This window comes from Anas acuta, chromosome 1 (genome assembly GCF_963932015.1).
Source record: "Anas acuta chromosome 1, bAnaAcu1.1, whole genome shotgun sequence".
NCBI lineage: Eukaryota > Metazoa > Chordata > Aves > Anseriformes > Anatidae > Anas > Anas acuta.
The window spans coordinates 95302631-95320297 of NC_088979.1; the positions used below are offsets into that span (position 1 = coordinate 95302631).

The window sequence follows — 17667 nt, forward strand, 5'->3', positions numbered from 1 at the left end:
TTTGATACAGGAAAAGACACCTTTGAGGAAAAAATATTCTTGAAAATACTTATCTGATGTTACCTACAGATATTAGTACACCATCTAATTGTGTTTCCAGCAGACAAAATGACAAATCAGCACTTTAAATAACAACTTTATTGTGAAAAAATGCAAGTGTTGGATGAACAAATACTGAAATTTCCTCTTATTTTTCACAAACAGGTACTTGAAGCAGGACAGACCCTAGGGCAATTGTAAAATTAATGTATTTCATTTTACTGGAAAGGCTGCTCATCAGACAATACATATTGCAGAATAAAGGATTCTCCTACACTGCCAAGTATGCAAAATCTGCGTAAAGCTTAAACAAGGAATCAAATGTGCTAAAGCTGAGTTACCAGGGGTAATGTCTCTTATTTAAAAGATGTTTACAAACTCACTGATGAGCTGAAAGCAAGATTCAATTACACAAGGCAGAGTATATCCCAAAGTAAGTTCTTTCTATTTCCTTTTTCCATTGGGGAGTATCTATTCCTCTCTAAAATGCCTAGAAGGGATTTTCATAAGAGAGCAGAACCACTTCAGCTGTGTCCACAAGACTAAGCAATTGATACATGCAAAAGGATAAGGGAAAGAAAGCCATTTGCAAAATGAAATGCTAAATAAATAATCAAAAAAGCTTATTCCTATTTATAAACCCTATTTCAATATTAAACTGGCTTATCAAAGTACTACCACTGTAAGTGCAGCTGAACAGCACAAGAATTGCTTAAGGGCACACGACAAGTTTCATTTCCAGAAGACAAATATTCATTCCATCACTTCCGCATAAAGCAGCCTCCTGCCTCTCAAAAACAACAGAAGAGGTTTTGAACCCTCGTTGGGGTAAGAGATTCTTCAAGACTAAGTGCAGGAATCGTCTTGATGGATATAATAATGGTAATAGGGGTAATAATCAGTTTAAAGGCAGCAAAGAAATTCTAGAAACCATGTGAAAAAATGAAAGCTTCCCATATACTTCACTAAGGGAGGGCAGCAACAGACTCCTGCATAGCATGTATGCAGTGAAGGTTTCTCCCACTAAAAAAAAAAAACAAAATCATAAGGAAGTAAGAGCTTACTGCAAGAAATGAGAGATTTCAGTTTTAGTCAAAACAAGCTGGATGTTGCAATCCCTGTTCCACAGCAGCACTGTCTGAGGGAGCAATGGGATCACTCCAGCATGGTGCTGCACAGTTCCAGGCTAGCAGCGCTCCACGTTTCTGCCAAGGGCTGGGAATTACTTAAAGCCTATGCAAGAAAGACCCAGGACGTGCACACAAACTAGCTACAGGAAAAGCAGCAGACAAAGAAGACTGACCACTTGAAAAAACATGTGTATTAAACAGTTTGAAAAGAGGTGCCCATTCTCAAGTATATAAATATTTATAGCCAACAAATTAATTACTTTTCTTAAGAACGCAGGTGTTAGAGGGAGAGGGAACCATATGCACAGGCATTTTTCATGCTTGATCTGCAAAGCAAACTATTTTGTTATGGCCCTTCCATAAGTGACCAAGGAAATCTGTATGGTTAAAAATTCTGAAAAGATTTCCATGTACTGAAGTGTTTTAATACCTCTTTCCAGGATAAAAATTCTTCTCATTAAGGAGGATAAGAAAATTAACATTACTGCTAGTGCTAATGGCTTACTTCTTGTAGGTTATAAATCTGCAGGATGGTGAGGCTTACTTACTGTAGCTTACAAATTTCTCCCCTGTGGGTACCTCAGAAGTCATCTGTTTGTCAGTACCTAGTAATCAGGGAAATTTGTTACAAGTCACATCATGGTTGCAGGGCTGTCTTCAACTAGGAAAAAATTAAGTTGAAAAATCATAATAAGATGTCCTGATTTCACAACACAATAGACCTACAAAAAAACCTTTCAAGTATAATTCAAGCATAAAGTGAAGACAGCCATGGAAAACAAGCCTGCTGACCTCCTTGAAAACCACCATGTTTGCAAGTTTTAAGAATGCTAACTATTCGTCACTACCCAACTTACCAGGCTTACATGGCAAGGTTTTAGTAGCAGGGGACTGCAGGGGTGGTGTCTGTGAGCAGAGCCCAGCAGCTGCCCCTTGTCAGATCAGAGCCAGCTCCAGACAGCTCCAAAAGGGACCTGCAGCTGGCCAGAGCTGAGCCCATCAGCTCCCTAATGCTGGGTGCACCTCTGTGACAGCAGGTTGGATTCTGCTCCAGGCAGGCAGCAGCAGTTCCCCTGCGGGCTGTGCAGGGAGAGGCCCCTGGTGGAGCAGGCTGTCCCCCTGCAGCCCATGGGTCCCACATGGAGCAGATCTCCACGCTGCAGCCCCCCCATGGGTGGAGGAGCCCCCGGTGGAGCAGGTGGATGTGGCCTGGAGGAGGCTGCGGCACATGGAGAGCCCCCGCAGGAGCATTATTTTAATCTCCCTGTGCTGAGTCTGTTTTACCCTGACAATAAGTGGTGAGCAATCTCCCTGTCCTTATCTCAATCCGTGAGCCCTTTTTTTCCTTTTCATCATATTTTCTCTTCCATCTCCTTAGAGGAGGAGGTAGAGAGCAGCTGTGGTGGAGCTTGGCTGCTCAGCAGGGTAAAGCCAGCACACCAACTACACATGTAAGGGCAGATCTGCAGGCATGTAATAGCATGAGCCTTATTCACTGAAGTCATCTGGTGGCAGCAGGTTGTTTACTGTACAGAGACAGCCTGAACTCCGTGCCCTCGGGAGACTTGTTTCCTCAGCAGAGGCAGGGACAGAAAAACGTAAGTGAAGAGATAAGACATTTATATGGGAGCAGAAGAGAAAGGTCGTGAAGAGGAGGGCCGACAAACAGAGAAGCAAGACAAGCCTGACAAAGCAGGAAGGGCACCATGCTCACAGCAGACTTCATGGCTCATCCGCCTCAAAGTTCAAATGCAGCTCGTGCCAGTCCTCCATCGAACTCCTGCAGCTCTCACAGCACTCCTGTACAGCCTTATGAAGATTAACCTTTCCAAGTTTTCCACTTCTGGGAAGAGATCATTCAGATATCCTCCTAATACAATACTATCCCCATTGCCTGGTGATGACAGTGTAATGACAGAACTTGGTTTTAGGATCTGGCTTGCCTGGAGAAAGTTAGCTTTGCTGTTCTTTTTAGAGTACAGACTGTAAGACCCTCTCTATTTCACCTTCCCTCACAATACAAACCCTGAAGAAGATTCTTGCAGGACAGAGATGTTGAAGTGAAAAATAACAAGTTTCCTTGTTTAACTTCAACTCCAGTCATCTCGTTAGACCCTGAGCTGTAACTCCCTACAGAAGCTGTCAGCGCTGCACCTCACCCAGTCACTTTTCTGTGGGTACATTCATTGCCACGAGCTTACCTTGGTTCACTGAAAGTTAATGTTGGCTGGGATGAAGCCAAGACTCACAGTGAATGAAACAGAACTGCCACCTCTAATATCAATTTTAAACAGTTACGAAGTGAAATCCCGGGACCAAATCCAGGTATTTGCATTACCTTTGCTAAAATGGGAGTTCCATGTCTAGAAATCCAACTCTAAGGAAAGAGGCAATAATCACACTAAAAAAAATGATTTTGTGGTGTTTAGATCATTATCACTCATTGAAAAGGCTATGAAAAGACTGGTTCAAGTTCAGGATAAAGTATGCAGCCAAAGCACAGAAAGCTTCTGAAGCACACAACATATATGCAGTAGGACTGAAAACATCCAACTAGGTGTATCACAAGGACTGCTGCATGTATGGGACCATAACGGAGATTTCAATGAATAAAGTTATCCTGATGCAAAGGACATTTCTCACTTGTAGCAGTTTTGATCTTCCTTGAATTTAAAAAAGTGAATTTAAGTTCTTCTGCCTTTTTGTAATGTATCCAGTTGACCAGTCATGGTCCCATCTTAAAATGGACTTTGCCCAGAGAATTCTCCTGTTTTTCCTAGCTGTTTAGGTGACTGCAATACATAAACCTAATCTGAATTAGCAGTTCATATAAGTCACGCTGTTCCTAGCCCAGAGAGCACAGTATCTGTGGCAGACCTATGTCATACCTAAGGCAGTTATCTCTTCTCATAAACTGAAGCAAAACCCTAATAAGATTTCCTCAAAAAACATATTGAGTAAGGAACATTACTTTTCAAGATTCTCCACTTTTAATACTAAGTGCCAGCTTAAATAACTGATATAATAAAATAATATTCCTGGGCACCAAAAATGCTTGGAGAAAAGGGAACCTCATTTTATTGGAATATGAACCCACCTCACTTGTCTAACAGGATCACATTTATAGGGGAGATAGAGCAGAAAGCTGTGGGTTAACGTTGCAAACTACTTGCCTGTAATGGTAAATAAATGGAACTTATCTTCATGTGAGAATGATAGATGTGAAAAGTTTCTAGAGTTGTATAGCACAGGAGGAATCCAAGTTTGCACAACTTAAAGCTCACACTCAGAGCAGTGATTAAAACCAGACAGCCAAAATGAGCGCTGTCTCCATTCAACCTCTTCCTCCAGGAGCTACTGCAACTTTCAAGGTGATCTTGCCCACAAAGCAAGAACAGGACTGCTTCATTTCTCAGCTTGGTGTGTCAAAAATAGGGGCAAGCTTACAGGGGAAAGCTGAGTCTTGTGACTCCAACAGAAGACACCTTGAAGGCCAGGCTCTGCAACAGGGACATCATACAAAGAGGCTTGGGGACAGCTGTGAAGGAAGCGTGAAACAGCAGAGACTGGCATAACTGGCAGCACGCTCAACAGTGATTTCTCAACACACGCTGGCTGGCTTCAGCACAGCATACTTTAAGTGCTGGCAACTGCCAAGATGTTAAAAATAAACTTTGGACTCCAAAAATACACTTCTGATTATTTACATTCTGAGCTGAGACCTCAAAATGAAATCTGAGCTTATATTGAAGCTTCCATGCCTTCCCCGATCATTACAGCTAATAAATTACCCTCTAAAACGGCAAGAAAGATTTTCTTGTAATCATTTATCTGGAGAAGCATAGGCTAAAGACAGCTAACATTAAAAATGAAGTTGTCAATACTTAGCTATTCAAAAACCCCGTGTACTGAAGCACTTGCAATCAAAGCTCCATCAGACGAAAAGCCTTTGATCTCAAGTACTAGGTCTAGTTTTCAACTCACCTGAAAAATACACGCAGCATTTACTGAGGCTTGAAATGAATGGCAAAAGACAATGTGAACTTCTTGGAAAGAAGAATCTGCTACCTGCCAAGGACAAAACCTGAACTTCTGCCTTAAAACTAACTTTCTTCCATTTGGGGAAAGAAGAAGATACTACTACTTCACAAGCATTTGACACCAGAACGAGGAACACATGTCAAACCAAGAACTTGAGTGCTATTTAACCAGCAGAGGCACTAACTGTGCCAAGTCAGATATCCCTCATTTTCTGTTAGATATGCTCAGTTCCGGAGCTGGGAACAGATGTAACAAGTCCCATCAAGCAGTAAGCTGTAAGAAGTGTGGGACACAGCAAGAACAAGATTGTTAAATTAGTTTTATCAAAAAACCTAGTGATAACTACGAACTTTCCTAAAGCTCCAGTGCTATTTTCTCTACTTTTAAGGCATTGAGACACACAGCTTTCCATCCAGAGCAGTGCTAGCATGAATCTCCTATCAAAACGACTTTATTGCTCATTTATGTGAGGAAGTAAAGCACCCAGAGAGAGAAAATTAGATGAACATGCCTCAGCTCTCATCTGCTTGCATACAGCTGCTGACAGTTTCAGAGCCCAAGGACTCGAAGTGCTCCTTGAAACGTACAGCTGTTTTAGTGCAACTTTGAAGCAGGAAACCCCAAATTATGCAAGAAAAAATTCCAGGGAAAAAAAATGCCAGTTCATGTACTCCAGGGAGAAAAAAGCAGCAGCAAGTAATTCTCAACAAAGCCTCTCAGCAAGCAGTGCCAAGAGATGCACTGACATTCTAAACTGAAAAGGCCATTTACACTTTTTTCCCCCCTTTTTCTTTTTAATTCTCCAGTGAACAACGTCCATGACAACTGTCTTGAGCTGCAGGAGTTCCTGTATATGGCAACGGTTCACATTCTTACTTTAAAACCTGCTGAAAAATCTCACTAATTATTTGCCTACCAGTTCTTAAATGCTAAAAACCCGATGACAAGTGAGAGAATAACACAAATATCTGGCATGTACATTACTGTGTCGCTCATTTAATCATTGCTTGCACAGCTGAGAGCTGGAATGCTTGAGGAGAAGGGAAAAAGGAAAAAAACCTGGCACCTTCGAGATACTAAGACAAGAGAAAGAATTTTGAATTAGGCCCTGCAGAAGAATCAGCGTCTCCCAATCCTGCAGTCATTACTTTAGCCTTTTGAAAAGTTCCTGTTGGTTTACCAGCCCAAAGTGAGGACTTAAAGGAGGCCTCAAGAAATCTGATTGCCAGCAGTCAGTACGCTGTCAAAGCACACAGTTAAAATCCTCAGAGAGCTGAAAATACAAGTGGAAGAATCACATTGAGATGGAGGCGATGAACCTGGGTAACAGCACAAATATTGGGTACTAGCAAGAAAATGTAATACCTCAAGACAATGCATGTTATTTACTCATTGGAAAATATTAGGAAGAAAGCTACTACCTAATGGTAGCAATGGAAGGAGACAAACGTTCCCAAAAGGTAGACTGGTCCATCAGAGCTAGAAACAACAGCTGGTGGACAGCATCAGGCCACACAGGGAAATGAGCACGTTTCTGTTTTACTCACCCATTACCTTATATTAGCTTACTTCAAAGTTCACGTGGTTTTCGTGGGTCTTTCTAGGGAACTCACTTCATTACTGGCAATTAGGAAAGCTATCAAACTGCTTCTAAACTGAAACATTTAGAATAGTAAGACAAAACAAAAGATACCTGCCTGAGCACACAGAGAGGCATTATAATGATACACAGTTTATACCAGACACAAGGTAACAAGCATGGACAATTCTAACAACTTCAGACTTTTTTCCTCCAAAATAATAAGAAAAGCTTTGAATACACAGACAAATCTTTAAATTTGATCTTCCAGAAGACTGCACACTGCAATTTAATTGAATCATGGAAGAGATTCTCTCTGTGACAGAAGAGCTGGTCTGCTTTGGAAAACAGCAATTTCAGGTTACGAAGCCCCAGCAACAAACCCAAATCATTAAAAAGTATCAACATAGGGGGGACCGCGGTTGTTCCAAGTGATCCGTAACAGTTGCAAGATGGATTGAATTCGATTACTGTTTTTAGTGCAAAGTTTATTGCAGCCCCGCAATAAAAACTCGCCTCAGCTTCATTTTTGAGATGCTTATCTCTAGGCTGGCACACCAACTGAACCGATACACAGAGATGTAAGGAAAAAAAAAAGTGAGCCATAACATTAAAATGCTCCAGCTTGGCCAAAAATATGAGTAACCAGATACACGCCGCCAAAGGTCACAGCATCCCCCCAGCCCTGCTCATGCAAGCCATTGAAAACCAGCAATAAAGGCGGCCTACAAAGAGGCACCAAGCCAGCAGCACCCCAAGGGAGAAAGAACTTAACACATTTTTTCAGTTACCTTGCCAATAACCTCCCCACTGCATCCAACCCACTAAACATTAAAATCTGGAAGAGAAATAACGATTCTATAGCAACCAGCTGCTGAGATATTTTTTTTTTCAAGCAGAATGAGGCGAATCCAACTGCCAAATACTTTCCCAACAAATTTAGTCCGTTCCTAGTGGGAGGAGGAAAGTATGTTCGCTGCTCTGAGTCAAGATGCAGTGTAAATCTGAGGTCATACGAAACTGGGGCACTATAAAACAAATCAGGTGGCCAGGAACAGGTAAATATACTGATACAGATTGTAGGTATGCAAATCTGTGTTACTCTAGAAGAGCAGACATCACGTGGGGCCTCTCCTCTGGAGCAGCACTTCTGCAAGATTTTTTTTTTTTTTTTGACTCTGGTTACTCCTGTCACCTACCATGTCTCCCCTGCAGGAGATCTGAAAATAAACACAGCCACGTGAAGACATCAGGTCCCCAGCGGCAGCTGCACGTGTATGTGAGCCAGGATCTGTAAGCCCCCTGAAGAAAGCAGCAATTTGGTCATCTCTGTGTCCAGATGCAACCACTCCTGCTGTGTCTCCTCATGCGCGCATCTGTAACGGGGTCCAACCTCCAAACACATCAACTAAAACATTTTTCACAGCAAAATGAGATTCAGAGACCATTGGAATCCAAGGGAGCGGTTTCCCTTAGCTCACATGCAAAGGAAACCTCTAGTTAATTTGAAAAATGACTGAAGAAAAATTCATCTTAATATTAGGTTTATACACATTGTCCCAAGACATCTCCATAAGTCCTTTCCAGAAGCCTACAAATCAAGTAGAGCCAAGCTAACTTCATAACCTCTCTCTCTTTCGTCACAATAAGGCTTATTTCTATTTAAATCTTCACAGAATAAAGTCCTTAATCTTTAATGAGAGACAAAGCAAGCTAAGACAAGATGGACTTATGGTAGGACTGTGTTCTTCTTCTCTCATTAGGTAGCAGAGGGATAACAACTGAACGCAACAGGCAGATGTGAACGCAACAGGCAGATGTTTGAAACACCTTCTTTAAGGCAGGGTCCTGTTTTTCCTCTGCAGCTGGGTTTCCTCCAGTGGCTTTTTTGTTAACTGAGTGTTTCTCCATCCCTTTTCCCCAGCTGTAGAGCACAGCTCATCACAAATACCGTGGGTACCTCTGCTTCAGAGCTAGCCCTGCGGATCTCCAGGAAAGTTGAGTGCACCTCTTGTACGTGGTCTGCTGCTGAACCAGAAACTGCTGTGACTGCCAACTTAAAAATGGGCATTTTGAAGATAGATTCAGCACGGAGACATTCCCTACATACTGTCAGGAAAGCTACTTTAATGCCAGAGTTCCCCAGCCCCAGCTCGCCTGTACTTTGCTTTCCCTCACTAACCCCTAGTGATTTAATTCAGGATCAGATCAGGGTAATCCAGGAAAAGCAGGAACTTGGTACTGCCTTAGCAAATTCCTGAAGCTCTAGGAATTAAGCAACTTCAGCAGGGAATCCCATTTTCCTGGGTGCTACAGTATAGCTTTTCCCTGCTCAAAGCACGTAAAGCAAGAAAAAAATGAAAAAAATGCAAAACGATTTCTGAAGGTCCACAAGACTTCAGGAATTTTATCACGTATCAGAAGCACTGCCAATTAGGGAAGGGGAAGAATCCCCCCTCTTCCACAGAAGTACTTCAAACTCTCTGCAAATCAGTAAGGCACACTAGGCAGAAGGTTTATTATGCAGCTATCAATGAAGCCTCCCAAGCACCCAGAACCAAGTACCAGCTGAAAAGCCCACAGCCTTTCAGCCTGCTGAAATTCCAGCTAACATGTCATCCCTGGACCACGTTCAACTCCTCAAGCCAGCAACTCGTGAGAGCCAAAACCGCCGAAAGGTCAAAGCTCCAGTGCTCTTACCCGTGCCTCCTAGCAAGCGAGGAGGCCGGGGAGAAGAAGGGAGGCACGATTCTGCCTGCTCCTGCTCCTTTTAGCCCTACGGTTCTCCTTCCTCGCTAGGAATTTGTACCCGACAAGCAGCAGCGGAGGGGAACTGGCCCAGATCCTACCACTGGCACCTGCCCACAAAATTCAGAGTTAACCTAATAGTGACACCAAAGCTTTCTGCTGAAGGTTGACAGGGAAACGAGCAAAGGAGAAACAACTGGAGATTTGTTTCTAAACAACATAAACACTCAGAAATATCATGTCAAATTAAGTCTCTGCCATACAAAGACTATATTCAAATTCAGGGTAGAATCAGATGGTGTTCACGTGGAAAAAGCCTTGCCTTTGGCTGTTTTTGTAGGGGATTTTGGTGTGGGTTTATTTTATTTTTTAAAGAAAACTCAAATGTTTTCAACCTTTTCTATCCCACACCATCTTTAACTCCCCTCTGGGGGCATTAAGATGAGCTGGTACTGATAGAGCCAGTCTCACATACAGAAATACCATGTTGCTTTTATTAACCCAATATTCCTTTATTTCCTCCTTATTCACACAGCACATCGACCACCACCACCTGGTGCAGGACTACAGGTTTCCAGTGCAAACTCCGCTTTTAAAATCCCATTTAATAAAAAAAAAAAAATCACTAACTAGTCCACAGTCTTCACCAGGATCTTCCCGATAGCATCACCTGAACTCTTAGACAGCACAAAGAGAACAAGAAAGTGCCAGATTTCCTAAGACAGAGCAAGAATTGGAAGGGGCACCAAAGCACCAAGGTCTTACATAAAGTTTGTAGAGCACATCAGGTAAGTTCAGGCAGAGCTGGTGGTTGCTTTTGGCTTGGTTTGGGGGGTGGGGTTTTAATTTGGGAGACAGCTTTCCTTAGGGACTCCGCTGGGTTGTTACTTAGTCATATTCTTATTTGTAAACTCTAAAATAGAAGCAGATTTAAAACTCTTTGGGTTAAATTCACCCAACTAATTAATTCAAATCATTTGTTTCTTTAAGAAGTCATGCAACAGCATTTGTCTGCAGTTCAGAACAACAGGAGTACTTGACTCAAAAGGATATTTCCTTCTCCCTCCTGCCTCCAAAGATCTCAAAGCAAAACTGTTTTGCTTGCATCAGACAGCACAGGTTTTACGCAATCCTGTCAGGTTTAAATGTCAAGTTTAAATAGTATCACCAAACATATTTTTGGGACACACTTAAGAATTCAATCAGTTTCCCCATCTGATCCACTAAATTCAGCCTGGGGCATTGCAGACCTTTGTTTCACAAGAGTGGATTCCAGCACGTGGTTAGGGTTCATCCATAGCTCCTGATTGTGCAAAGAGGATGACTGATCAACCAAAAACCCATGGAACTGATGAAGATAAAATGCTGCACAAGCCTCGACTCCATTCTGATGATTCTGGTAAGAGCTGTGCTAATGAAACGTTGCCTGTGCATGGATAATGGGTTCAGCTATTTCTTACTGGCAAGCTTGATATTTTAGTCCCACACTGCCTGCAGATCTCTCGAAGTCCAAGACCACCCTCTTTGTACCGCCAATGCCCCACGAAGGGCTCACAACCAGCACTAAGTTAAGGGATGCACCTCTCAGAAATTTGGTGTCTCCCCCTGCCTGCGCCATCAAAGAGGCTGCCAGCGCTCCTTGAAGCAGCAGACGCTATTGACAAGATGCTTAATTTCCATCCTCTCTCTTAAAATTAGCATGCGTTTGATAGCAGGCTGCCATTTGTTCTTTTATGAGCACATCAGGTTGTTGGCTGTGCTTTTAGGCACAGCCAGGCAGGAGCAACAGAACATGCAGAAACATCGAAGGTAGATAATGGATGATTTCAAACTGCCATCAAACAGCCCCAATATCCGTGATCTCTGGCCACGAGTTCAAGCACGGATGATCTCACAGCGTTCAGACATCCTTTCACACCTTCAGGCTTTGAACTTGAAGTTTTACAAGCCAGGATTCAAAATAAAAGACAACCAAAAGGAATGACTTGGAGAGGAGATTCATTACATGCCTGTTTTCTAAAGGCAGCAATTTCCTGAATACCTGCAGCAACTCAATTCCACACTGCTTTGTGCTTACAAGGAGTTTTCCTTCTCTGTTGTGCATTACGCCCCCTGTTCTGAAACATGAGCACACGCTGCAGAGCAGAGGTATTACAATGCAAGGCTTCTCTCTGAAAAACTTTTAAAGTATTTCAGGTAGCTCTACGAATTATTCCCAGTAGTTTACTTCACAACAACCTCTCCTTCTTGGGTTTGGCCCTTACAAAAATAAGCAAATTTGGGAGAAACATCAGCGTATGCCACGTAAGCTGTGTTTAACTTCAATAGCATGGCGTACAGAAATATTCCAAAATACAAAGTTTCAATAGGAAAACACCTGCCAGACTTTATATGATTCTGAAATATATATTTGGCAATTAAAGTAACAAAATACAGATACAACGGGAAAAAAAAGAACAGGTAAGAGGACTGCTGGCTAGCAGAGGCAAGGAGCGAGGAAAGCAAGCACTGCAGGAGCACAGGCAGCAGATGCAGAGTTCCCTGACCTGGTCTATCTCCAAAAAGTCAATTATGTTGGATGTCCATGACAAAACCAATAAAAACAACACACACCCCAACACCTGAACATCACAAGAGTCTTTCTGTCTACCTCAGAAAAACAGAGCCAGGTTTATCCAGCTGGGATTCACATGTGATTCGAACAAAAAGTCAGTATTTTTGTTCCAGAAGTTAAACTATTACACCACCGCCCTTGGTATGTGATCAGATCACTGGCATTTTATTTATAAAAAAAATAAAAGCAGGCAGAACTCCACAGTTGTCAGTTTTCGTTCACGATTCTCTACAAGGAAAGAACTTTGTTTCCACAAAATACCCTGAAGATTTATGGAAGTTACTGGAACTCCTTAGCAAAAACGACACTGGATTTCAAGTGATCTATTTCCACCTAAACGATACTGTTGTGCTCCGTTAGCTGACAAGGAACTTGTTACAGTCCTACAACACACAGTCACCTCTTTTCTCTAGATGCAAAGATTAGGGAAAATTGTGGTACAAGCAGTTTTAAGAGCCTCTTTCCCGCAAAGAGCATCACCATCATCAGAACCCTGAAGGAGGGGGCCAGCTGCTCCACTGGACCCTATTTGAGCCTTTTCCACAAAACACAGCCAGGTAACTCAGCTTCTGCCTGAACCTCCTCACCACGAGCACAGGAATGTCCACAGCACCTCCAGAGGCAGCTCCAGGGAGCTCTTTGCAGGTGCATCATCTGCATAGCGTGACTGCTTCTTGCTCACGGCTCTGTATGGGCACAAGCACACGTTCACACCTAACAGCTCACAGGAATGGGATTACCACTGCAAAACTCAGGTCTAAACACGGCAGAAAATAACTGGAACCAGGCAACTGAGCAGATCTGCTCAGCCTTTTACCTTCCCACACTGCAGGACTGACACAAAAGCTAACACTGGAATTTTGGCAGATCCTGCCGTGACCCTCTTGAAAATTTATTTTGCAATATATTAAATATTGCTCCTTACAACAACATTCTTGTGCTTTTGGACTTGAAATTGCAATGTAAAAGAAGTCCATGAAAAATCATTTTTACAGTTACTTAACGGGCTTTTTAAAAAAAAATAAAGAAATTATAACCCAAAAATCACAAACTTAGCCAGATTGTACCTTCAGAGTCCTCAGATCACTCATATGAACACTTAATGTACAAGCAGGATAAATCCAAAACACGAGCATAGGTAAGGCCAGGCTGGATGGGGCTCTGTGCGACGTGGTCTGGTGGGAGGCATCCCTACACTTGGCAGGGGGTTGGATGGTCTTTAAGGCCCCTTCCAACCCAAACCATTCTGTGATTCTATTAAAATGTAACATAGAGGATAGCCAAGGGCTAATGGGCATGCAACACTCCTCCATTCTGCAGAGACAGCTGCATGAATTAGCTTCCTAGAAGTCAATCTTGGATTTTTCCTTTAAGTTCAGCTGGTAGGGCAATGGACAGAAAGTTAGTGTACACGTATATTTTGCATGATGAGCACTACTTAGAAAACACATCCTGTTGATAGGTAACTTTATTTTCCTCTCCAGGATAAGTGGTTGCTCAGTAAAAGCATACACAAATTTTAACACCAAACAGGGCACAGAAACTGACTGCTGCTTTCTTTAAAAAGTGTGGGACCAGAACAACAAAAAAGAGCTGCTGTTAACTGTCAAGGATGCTGGGAAACCCAGACACCGCCTGCTCACAGCATGCATGATGTGAGCTGGAAGTTTCTCCTACAAAGCACAAGATCTGTTAGAGACTTCACTTTCCATCATGTTATTCTTAGTCGTAGAGTCCAGGAATCACTTTTGGAAGGCATCTTTAAAAAGCGTGGCTAAAACACAAGCAGAGCAGCTGACTAGTGAACTGATCCAAAGATACTACTTCAGATTGCTAACGTGCGGTTTAAGTTAGAAATTTTCTAAGTGGTATAAAAAAAGTCCTCACATATAGCTCATGAGAGACTTCAGAGGGATATTTAATTGTTGTAAATATTAGTTACATATGAAAGTAGGAAAGCAATGTGCTACCAAAAGCATTTTGTTATGAGCCCTCTGGTAAAGTCCCAGTCATTTCCAGTGGCTCTCCGTGAGCACGCTTTCAAAAATCATAGATTTAAACTCAGATGCCCTGTGCATTTTTAAAGCACGTTAATAACTCTTCTACAGATTAAGTAATTACATGAAGCAAGCAAACTTGTACCTTAAAAGAACACAGACTAACTACTGCCCAGTCCTTCACCCACAGGTCAAGATCCTCTTCACGTGGATTCTTTGCCCAAACATTACAAGTCACACCCACAAAGCAAAACCTGGACTCTTGGAGAAAAAATATCTTTGAAATTTTAGAAGTATTACTAGGGCTTGCTTAATCTGTCACATTATACCGAGAAACACAAGGGAACATACCAGCAAGCCCACGATTTTCAAGGCAAGCCATGAGGCAAAACCTGACTGCTCCAAATCTACAGTGTTTAGATTTCGACCGCCAGAACTGCGGTCACCACGAATATCCTCTGGGCACACACAACCACAAGGGATGGGTGAAGAGCCTCAGAAATGCTGCAAAAGAGAGACCTACAGTGGGGATTTGGGTTTCAGGCAATTAATAATACGATTATTTAAGATTCCAAGCACATTTCACACACCCAACTCTTCTGAGAGGACAACTTGACAGAGAAAAGGAAAGATGACCTCTGAAATGACACTAGCACTAATTAATTCATTTATCTTATGAGCAGCACACGAAGAAGGAAAAATTAATGTCCAACATACATGAGCTTAATGTATTTTGTAAGAGAAAACCAAACTGAGTGTATACCACCTCGTTCAATTTGTTTGCATTCTGATTGATCTGAATCACAACATATCTTTTCCACCAGAAATAAAAAGGAAAAACAACTTTTCTTTCTGGGGAAGAGATAGGATACTTCTCCCACCCACACAAGTTTTACTTCCCATTATTTCCCACGCTGGCCAAGAAGTTAATCCTCTGACACTCCAAAGTAGGCAGACAAACTCCAGTTTGAATCGTAGGAAAGCCCTTAAGAGATCAGTAATTAGAAACTAAGCTCTCCTACACAAACAGTGCACACTCTGTCAAGAAGCTGACCACCTCTGCCTCCTGCACAAACACACGCAGCCACCTACACGGACTCACTGTAGACAGGTGGATTAGCTAGGCATCCACATGCACACCCCAGAATTACATCATTTTTGGTTTGGTGTACAAAGGCTTGGCAAATGCAGTTATTTTAATCCCCGACTGCAGCACTGGTATCAGGACATACCTAAGGGTAACAGTATCACCCCAAATAGCAGCAGAATCTGTGACACTGTGTTTTAATAGGAGTACTCTTGAAACACTGTAGCCACTTTTGGCAAACATCATCCTGAAACCTTGGCACCTCAGAATACACTTTTATGCATACAAATAACGCATTATTAGATCTCTGACTAGAGCAAATTTGTAATTGTCAACCATACTACCCAGCTTCATGCTATGTAAGTGAAAACAAAACCAATTTACTGCAGAGGGGCCATTTCGAGTTCAGCAACTGTATTAAACACAAAGGCAACAAGCAGTCAATGTTTCCAGCAGACAGCAGGCACAGAAGCAGTATTTATTTTAATGTTTAAAAAAAAAAAATCTTATCTCTTTGGTTCCCTGAAGGGAAATTACTGGGACACCCCTACCTGAAATGCACGCTGCAAACAAATCACACTGCTTATAATTTATCCTACTCTACCTATGCCTAAAGACAGCATAAGTAAGGGGTCATGGTTGATAACTCTCCTTGATGATCTTTTCCTTAAGTCTTTGCCAACACTTTGAAAACAACTTCTGTTGTTTTCTCTTTGTTCTACAAACAGAGCTCTCTAAGTTCTTGTTTTCCCTGGTGTTACCCTACTGAAAACTAAAATTGCAACCTGTGGCTACAGCATAAGGATAGACCACAAAAAGGCTATTCAGCATCACGACTCACAGTGATCTATTCGCTAGATTCACATTCTTTGCTGGATCCAAACCTAACCTACTTGCACAATCGGAGGTATTAATGAAAAAGCATGCAGACTTTCTGCCAGCTAACTAACAGCAGCAAGAGGCAGCACAGGCACTGACTGCAGGTCTCTGGTTTGTTTTAGGGAAACCAACTCATACTTTACACAGTATCTTCATAGTTATTCCACTCAACTGGGATACAAAGGTAAATTATAAAGAAAAAAAAGAGCTACACTGAAAACAAACTTATCTGGAATAAAGACAGTGAGATATCACAGATGGAACACGAGAACTGAAAGAATTAAGTGTGGCTTGAGAAGCAGCAAGCACAAAGAGCAACCCGCTCGGCTCAAATGAAGTTTGAGCCTCACACACTGGGGAAACCGTTCAGAAACAGTTTATCTGTATGAAACATGACCCCTGTAAAGCTGCCAAAATCAGTGAGAGCGGACAGGCGCTAATCACGCGAGCTGAAATGGTCCGAGCCGCTTGGACTTACGTGCTTGCCTAAGTGCAGATGACTGCTTAGCTTAAATGTTAAGGTAAAGAAGAGGCCGGGAGCGTGCTCCTTACCTGTGCCTCTCCAGGCCACCTCGCCTGCCGAGCACGGACACCCCCGGCCCTGCAGCTGGGAGCCTGGAGGCAGCTGAGCCGCCAGGCTCCTCCTTCCACACCTCACCCCTCCAGCACAGCTCCGGGGATGTGGTGCGAGCGTTTTATAATGGGAAGGGGAATTTAGCAACGGGTACTACGTCAAAAAAAATAAAAAACCGAAATATATAGGATGTCACCTTGCTCCTTGGAGGAAGTTGCTGGCGGCTAGAAAGGAAAAGGCAGAGGACAGCGAGGCGAGGGCTGAGCCCTGTAGCACCGCAGAGCCTGAGGCTCCCCACTCGCTGGCATCTACACACACAGAGCGCGCTGGGTTGGTTTTCGGCTGCTATTTAGGAGGAAACGCACGCACTTGGGGCTTTTATCGATTTTTTTTTTCCCCTGTTAAAACACAACCGTTAGGTAACAGCTACGTGTGGCCCAACAAAAAACGGTAACCGAGAGCTGGGGCGGGATGGGGGGCGCGGGGGCAGCCCCAGCACCTCTGCGGGGGGCACAAACCAGCACAAAGCCCCCCGCGGGGCACAAAATCGCGATTAATCGCGAAACACCCACCGGGAGGGGGGGGGCGCCCCTCCCGGCTCCCCCCCCCCCCCCCTCACCCCCCCCTCTCACCCCCACACCCCCCCCCGGGCCCTACCTCATCGCTGCCCGGGCCGCGGGCCCTGCTCACAGCCCTGGAGGCGGCGGCGGGGTCCGGGGGCCCGGGGCCGGGTGCGGAGCAGCAGCGGCGGCCGGCGCGGCCGCACCATCCCCCTGCGCCGCCTCCTCCGCCGCCGTCTGGCGGCCGCTGAGGGGAGGAGCGCGGCGCCCCCCGCTCGCCCTCACGGCGCGGGGAGACGGGCAGCGCGCTGCGCCAATCAGAGGGCGGGGCCCCGCGCCTGCTGGCCAATCGGAGGGAAGAAGGGGCGGGGCTTCTGTTTTGCGGCGCTCTCCGTTACCCCGCCTGCTGGGTGATGTAG

The 17667-nt window shown here is 43.7% G+C and overlaps 1 protein-coding gene across 9 annotated transcripts in view; it reads right to left on the bottom strand.

The window, feature by feature from the left end:
• ITSN1 (intersectin 1) overlaps nt 1-17535 on the bottom strand; it is a 123324-nt gene extending 105789 nt beyond the window's left edge. For 4 of the 9 annotated variants that reach the window (XM_068688832.1, XM_068688815.1, XM_068688825.1 and 1 more), the window contains exon 1: nt 17346-17535. The gene's annotated coding sequence lies outside the window, so the exon portion shown is untranslated. Of the gene's footprint in view, nt 1-16884; nt 17087-17345 lie in introns of all 9 variants that reach the window. The other 5 variants (XM_068688798.1, XM_068688808.1, XM_068688839.1 and 2 more) reach the window with 5 other exon arrangements.
• Between the last annotated feature and the right edge of the window lie 132 nt (nt 17536-17667).